General features: G+C 63.8%; 2 non-coding genes across 2 annotated transcripts; both read left to right on the forward strand.

Moving 5' to 3' along the window:
• Positions 1–335: 335 nt before the first annotated feature.
• LOC131868985 (5S ribosomal RNA) lies at positions 336–454 on the forward strand. The gene has a single exon (XR_009367382.1). It is a non-coding gene; the product is annotated as a 5S ribosomal RNA (ribosomal RNA).
• A 5,915-nt stretch (positions 455–6,369) lies between these two features.
• Positions 6,370–6,488, forward strand: LOC131868986 (5S ribosomal RNA). The gene has a single exon (XR_009367383.1). It is a non-coding gene; the product is annotated as a 5S ribosomal RNA (ribosomal RNA).
• The last annotated feature ends 902 nt before the right edge of the window (positions 6,489–7,390 follow it).

Genomic DNA, 7,390 nt, shown 5'->3' on the forward strand with positions numbered 1-7,390 from the left:
AGATCGAGCGTGCACCCGAGGCGCCCCGAACATGCACCAAGGTGCACTCGGCCCACATGTGAGCGCAGGTCGTTGCGCCCGAGGTGGTGTGTGGGCACCGCGTTGCAGACGGGACACTGCACGCACACGACGCCCCGTCCAGGTGCACGCACGTAGGCCGGGCCGGGTGCACACCCGACGCCCTAGCAAGGTGCGCGCACCCGGGCAGGGCTCACACTTGGCGAACGGGGCGCACTTCGCGAGGGAGGGTGTGCACCTCGACGGGGGTGGGTGGCCGGGGTGGATTCGCACGTGGGTCGCGGTTTGCTAAGTACACACTGCGACAAGCTCATAACGGGTGCGATCATACCAGCGTTAGTGCACCGGATCCCATCAGAACTCCGCAGTTAAGCGCGCTTGGGCCGGAGTAGTACTGGGATGGGTGACCTCCCGGGAAGTCCCGGTGTTGCACCCTTTTTTAGTTTTTCGCCGGGCGTCGCAATGCTATTTGAATAAACCTTTTGCCCGTTTGCGTTCTCGTCGGGGCCGGGCCGGGCCGGGGTGCGCTGCCCGCACTACCGCGCGCGCGGGGGGCGACACCGAGCGCGCACCCGAGGCGCCCCGAGCACACAGGCCACGGTGCAACCCGGGCGTTGTGCGCGCACCCCGGTGCGCCCGAGGTGCTGCGCGCGCACCCAGGTGAAATCGGTGTGCACCTCGGCCAGTGCGCGCTCGGTCGAGTCGCGCACGTTGGCCAAGGTGCACGGTGATGTTTCTTACTCTAAGGTTCCGCACCAGACGCCCGGGACAGGTGAGCGAAGCTGGGCGGGGCCGGGTGCGCGGCCGGGGCAGGTGCACGCAGCTGGAGAGAGCTTTGGAGCACACCAGAGGTGCGCACCTTGGAGCACACTTCGGAGCGCACCAATGATGCGCTCCATTCAAAAGTTTCCTGAAAAGGCAAAAAAAGTTGAGATTATAGAATTTCCCACTTGAGAGATTGTAAAAAAAAAAAATTTAAAATGAAGGAAACGCGGGTGCCAAGGTGTGCGCGCCCGGGTGCGCAGCCCAGCCAAGGTGTGCGCACCAAGGCGCCCACCCTGGCGAAGGTGCACGCAAGGTGCGCACCCGAGGCAAACCGGACAATTAACCCAACTTTCGACTTCGCGCGCACCTGCGCACCTTGGAGCGCACTTCGGAGCGCTCCTTGGTGCGCACCAATCTTGGGCACCTCGGAGTGCACCATGGCGCCCACCAAGGTGCGCACCCGGGGCAAACCGAGCTCCGACTTCGTGCGCACCTTGGAGCGCACGAAAGGTGCGCACCATGGCGCCCACCAAGGTGCGCAGCCCAGCCAAGGCGTGCGCATCAAGGTGCGCACCCTGGCGAAGGTGCGCACCCGGGGCAAACCGAGCTCCGACTTCGTGCGCACCTTGGAGCGCACAAAGGGTGCGCAACCCAGCCAAGGTGTGCGCACCCCGGGCAAACCGAGCTCCGAATCGTGCGCACCTTGGAGCACACTTCGGAGCCCTCCTTGGTGCGCACCGATGTTGCGCACCTCGGAGCGCACCCGGGGAAAACAATGCAATTAACCCGACTTTCGACTTCGTGGGCACCTCGGAGCGCTCTCGGGTTCGCACCTCGGAGCACACCGAGGTGCGCACCTTTGATGCGCTGCCTTCACCAATTTCCAGAAAAGGCAAGAAAACATTGAGAAGGTGTGCGCACCGAGGTGCCCACCCTGGCGAAGGTGCACGCGAGGTGCGCACCCGGGGCAAACCGGGCTCCGACTTCGTGCACGCCATGCTGCGCACCTTGGAGGGCCATGGTGCGCACCTTGGAGCACACTTCGGAGCGCTCAATGGTGCCCAACCCAGCCAAGGTGCCCACCGCGGCGAAGGTGCACGCGAGGTGCGCACCCGGGGCAAACCGGGCTCCGACTTCGTGCACGCCGCACCTTGGAGCACACTTCGGAGCGCTCCTTGGTGCGCACCAGGGCGCGCAACCCAGCCGAGGTGCCCACCCCGGCGAAGGTGCACGCGGGGTGCGCACCCGAGGCAAACCGGGCTCCGACTTCGTGCACGCCATGGTGCCCACCGCGGCGAAGGTGCACGCGAGGTGCGCACCCGGGGCAAACCGGGCTCCGACTTCGTGCACGCCGCACCTTGGAGCACACTTCGGAGCGCTCCTTGGTGCGCACCAGGGCGCGCAACCCAGCCGAGGTGCCCACCCCGGCGAAGGTGCACGCGAGGTGCGCACCCGGGGCAAACCGGGCTCCGACTTCGTGCACGCCATGGTGCCCACCGCGGCGAAGGTGCACGCGAGGTGCGCACCCGGGGCAAACCGGGCTCCGACTTCGTGCACGCCGCACCTTGGAGCACACTTCGGAGCGCTCCTTGGTGCGCACCATGGTGCCCACCAGGGCGCGCAACCCCGCCGAAGGTGCACGCGAGGTGCGCACCCGGGGCAAACCGGGCTCCGACTTCGTGCACGCCGCACCTTGGAGCACACTTCGGAGCGCTCCTTGGTGCGCACCAGGGCGCGCAACCCCGCCGAAGGTGCACGCGAGGTGCGCACCCGGGGCAAACCGGGCTCCGACTTCGTGCACGCCATGGTGCGCACCAGGGTGCCCACCGCGGCGAAGGTGCGCACCCGGGGCAAACCGGGCTCCGACTTCGTGCACGCCGCACCTTGGAGCACACTTCGGAGCGCTCCTTGGTGCGCACCAGGGCGCGCAACCCAGCCGAGGTGCCCACCCCGGCGAAGGTGCACGCGAGGTGCGCACCCGGGGCAAACCGGGCTCCGACTTCGTGCACGCCATGGTGCCCACCGCGGCGAAGGTGCGCACCCGGGGCAAACCGGGCTAGGACTTCGTGCACGCCGCACCTTGGAGCACACTTCGGAGCGCTCCTTGGTGCGCACCATGGTGCCCACCAGGCCGCGCAACCCAGCCAAGGTGTGCGCACCAAGGTGCACGCGAGGTGCGCACCCGGGGCAAACCGGGGTCCGGCTTCGTGCACGCCGCACCTTGGAGCACACATCGGGGCGCTCCCGGGTTCGCACCGGCGTTGCGCACCGTGGTGGGCACCTCGGAGCGCACCGTGGTGGGCACCTCGGAGCACACCAAGGTGGGCAGCGAGGTGCGCACCTTTGATGCGATGCCTTCACTAATTTCCATAAAAGGCAAAAAAAAACGAGATTTTAAAATTTCCGTTTTGAAAGATAGTGAGAAAAAGGGAATGCTGGTGCCATCTTGAGCCCGCCCTGGTGCGCAGCCCAGCCAAGGTGTGCGCACCAAGGTGCCCACCCTGGCGAAGGTGCGCGCCCGGGCAATTAACCCAACTTCCAACTTCGCGCGCGCCAGGGTGGGAGCGCACCCAACAACCGGGCCTGGGAAGAGCCAATGCGAGAAACCCCACCAAACGCTCTGACAAAAAAAGAGGGGGCGCTCCAGTAACCCCGCTTCGGAGCGCACCCTGGGCAAACCCAGCCAGGGTGCCCACCCCGGCCAAGGTGCAGGCGAGGTGCGCACCCGGGGCAAACCGGGCTCCGACAACGTGCACGCCGCACCTTGGAGCACACTTCGTAGCGCTCCCGGGTGCGCACCTCAGAGCACACCAAGGTGGGCAGCGAGGTGCGCACCTTTGATGCGCTGCCTTCACTAATTTCCAGAAAAGGCAAAAAAAAGAGGAGATTTTAAAATTTCCGTTTTGAAAGATAGTGAAAAAAACGGAACGCGGGTGCCATCTTGAGCCCGCCCTGGTGCACAGCCCAGGTAAGGTGCCCACCCTGGCAAAGGTGCGCACCCGGGCAATTAACCCTACTTCCGACTTCGTGCGCGCCAGGGTGGCAACCGGGCCTGGGAAGAGCCAATGCGAGAAACCCCACCAAACGCTCCGACAAAAAAAGAGGCGGCGCTCCAATAACCCCGCTTCGGAGCGCAGCCGGGGCAAACCCAGCCAAGGTGCCCACCCCGACGAAGGTGCACGCGAGGTGCGCACCCGGGGCAAACCGGGCTCCGACAACGTGCACGCAGCACCTTGGAGCACACTTCGAAGCACTCCCGGGTGCCCACCGGCGTTGCGCACCGTGGTGGGCAGCGAGGTGCGCACCTTTGATGCGCTGCCTTCACTAATTTCCAGAAAAGGCAAAAAAAAATGAGATTTTAAAATTTCCGTTTTGAAAGATAGTGAAAAAAACGGAACGCGGGTGCCATCTTGAGCCCGCCCTGGTGCGCAGCCCAGGCAAGGCATGCGCACCAAGGTGCCCACCCGCGGTGCACGCCCGGGGCAAACCGGGCTCCGACTTCGTGCAGGCCGCACCTTGGAGCACACTTCGGAGCGCTCCTTGGTGCGCACCATGGTGCCCACCAGGGCGCACCCGGGGCAAACCGGGCTCCGACTTCGTGCACGCCGCACCTTGGAGCACACATCGGAGCGCTCCCAGGTTCGCACCAGCGTTGCGCACCTTTGATGCGCTGCCTTCACTAATTTCCAGAAAAGGCAAAAAAAAACGATATTTTAAAATTTCCGTTCTGAAAGATAGTGAAAAAAACGGAACGCGGGTGCCATCTTGAGCCCTTCCTGGTGCGCAGCCCAGGCAAGTTGTGCGCACCAAGGTGCCCACCCTGGCGGAGGTGCGCGCCCGGGGCAAACCGGGCTCCGACTTCGTGCACTGCATGGTGCCCACCAAGGCGCGCAACCCAGCCAAGGTGCCCACCGCAGCGAAGGTGCACGCGAGGTGCGCACCCGAGGTGCACACCCGGGGCAAACCGAGCTCCGACTTCGTGCACGCCGCACCTTGGAGCACACTTCAGAGCGCTCCTTGGTGCGCACCAGGGCGCGCAACCCAGCCAAGGTGCTCACCCCGGCGAAGGTGCACGCGAGGTGCGCACCCGGGGCAAGCCGGGCTCGGACTTCGTGCACGCCGCACCTTGGAGCACACATCGGAGCGCTCCCGGGTTCGCACCAGCATTGCGCACCTTTGATGCGCTGCCTTCACTAATTTCCAGAAAAGGCAAAAAAAAAAAAAAACGAGATTTTAAAATTTCCGTTTTGAAAGATAGTGAAAAAAACGGAACGCGGGTGCCATCTTGAGCCCGCCCTGGTGTGCAGCCCAGGCAAGTTGTGCGCACCAAGGCACCCACCCTGGCCAAGGTGGGTCACGGGGTGGGTCCTAGGGTGGGTAACGGGGTGGGTACTAAGGTGCGTGCCAAGGTGGGTCATGGGGTGGGTGCCAAGGTGGGCACCAGGGTGGGTGTGCACCAACCCTAGCCAGGGTAGGTCACGGGGTGGTTGTCGGGGTGGGCGTCAAGGAGCCAAGGTGGGTGGCAAGTAGCCAAGTTGCGTGCCAAGGTGGGTGTCGGGGTGGGTGCCAAGGATCCAAGGTGGGTGCCAAGGAACCAAGGTGGGTGTCTGGGTGGGTGCCGAGGTGGGAGCCAGGGTGGGTCCCAAGGTGAGTGCAAAGGTGGGTGCCAGGGTCAAGGTGAGTGCCAATGTGGGTTCCAAGGTGCCAGGGTCAGGGTGAGTGCCAATGTGGGTTCAAAGGTGCTAAGTTGGGTGCGAGGTTGGGTGCGAGGGTGGGTGGGTGCCAAGGTGTGCTAGGTGGAAGCCCGGGTGGGTCGGCATCCCATGGGTGTCGAGTTGGGTGCCTGATGGGTGCTTCTTGTCAAGTTTTAGTCGTCGGGACTCATTTCGAGCCTTAGAGGTCGTTTCTTGTCCGGTTGCCCTGTCTTCGACCTGGGAACCCAATTTTGGTCCTCGGGTCCCATTTTTTTTTGTCTCGCATCCCACTTTTGGCCTGTGGCCTTTTCGGGGTCGATTCTCGTTTTGGGCATCAGAGCATGTTTCTTCTCCTAAAACCCAATATTTGTTTATTAAGTCTCGGAACACATTTTTGTTCTCGTGGACCCATCATGGGTCTTGGAACGCATTTGTGGTCCTTGGGTCCCATTTTGCATCCCGAAACTTGTGTTTTGGTGCTTGATCCCTATTTTGGGTGCCCACCTTGCACCAAGTGCGCACCCGGGGCAAACCGAGCGCCTTGGTGCACCGGGGCAAGATCGAGCGTGCACCCGAGGCGCCCCGAACATGCACCAAGGTGCACTCGGCCCACATGTGAGCGCAGGTCGTTGCGCCCGAGGTGGTGTGTGGGCACCGCGTTGCAGACGGGACACTGCACGCACACGACGCCCCGTCCAGGTGCACGCACGTAGGCCGGGCCGGGTGCACACCCGACGCCCTAGCAAGGTGCGCGCACCCGGGCAGGGCTCACACTTGGCGAACGGGGCGCACTTCGCGAGGGAGGGTGTGCACCTCGACGGGGGTGGGTGGCCGGGGTGGATTCGCACGTGGGTCGCGGTTTGCTAAGTACACACTGCGACAAGCTCATAACGGGTGCGATCATACCAGCGTTAGTGCACCGGATCCCATCAGAACTCCGCAGTTAAGCGCGCTTGGGCCGGAGTAGTACTGGGATGGGTGACCTCCCGGGAAGTCCCGGTGTTGCACCCTTTCTTAGTTTTTCGCCGGGCGTCGCAATGCTATTTGAATAAACCTTTTGCCCGTTTGCGTTCTCGTCGGGGCCGGGCCGGGCCGGGGTGCGCTGCCCGCACTACCGCGCGCGCGGGGGGCGACACCGAGCGCGCACCCGAGGCGCCCCGAGCACACAGGCCACGGTGCAACCCGGGCGTTGTGCGCGCACCCCGGTGCGCCCGAGGTGCTGCGCGCGCACCCAGGTGAAATCGGTGTGCACCTCGGCCAGTGCGCGCTCGGTCGAGTCGCGCACGTTGGCCAAGGTGCACGGTGATGTTTCTTACTCTAAGGTTCCGCACCAGACGCCCGGGACAGGTGAGCGAAGCTGGGCGGGGCCGGGTGCGCGGCCGGGGCAGGTGCACGCAGCTGGAGAGAGCTTTGGAGCACACCAGAGGTGCGCACCTTGGAGCACACTTCGGAGCGCACCAATGATGCGCTCCATTCAAAAGTTTCCTGAAAAGGCAAAAAAAGTTGAGATTATAGAATTTCCCACTTGAGAGATTGTAAAAAAAAAAAATTTAAAATGAAGGAAACGCGGGTGCCAAGGTGTGCGCGCCCGGGTGCGCAGCCCAGCCAAGGTGTGCGCACCAAGGCGCCCACCCTGGCGAAGGTGCACGCAAGGTGCGCACCCGAGGCAAACCGGACAATTAACCCAACTTTCGACTTCGCGCGCACCTGCGCACCTTGGAGCGCACTTCGGAGCGCTCCTTGGTGCGCACCAATCTTGGGCACCTCGGAGTGCACCATGGCGCCCACCAAGGTGCGCACCCGGGGCAAACCGAGCTCCGACTTCGTGCGCACCTTGGAGCGCACGAAAGGTGCGCACCATGGCGCCCACCAAGGTGCGCAGCCCAGCCAAGGCGTGCGCATCAAGGTGCGCA

The sequence above is a fragment of the Cryptomeria japonica genome, unplaced genomic scaffold, assembly GCF_030272615.1.
Source record: "Cryptomeria japonica unplaced genomic scaffold, Sugi_1.0 HiC_scaffold_228, whole genome shotgun sequence".
NCBI classification, from domain to species: domain Eukaryota; kingdom Viridiplantae; phylum Streptophyta; class Pinopsida; order Cupressales; family Cupressaceae; genus Cryptomeria; species Cryptomeria japonica.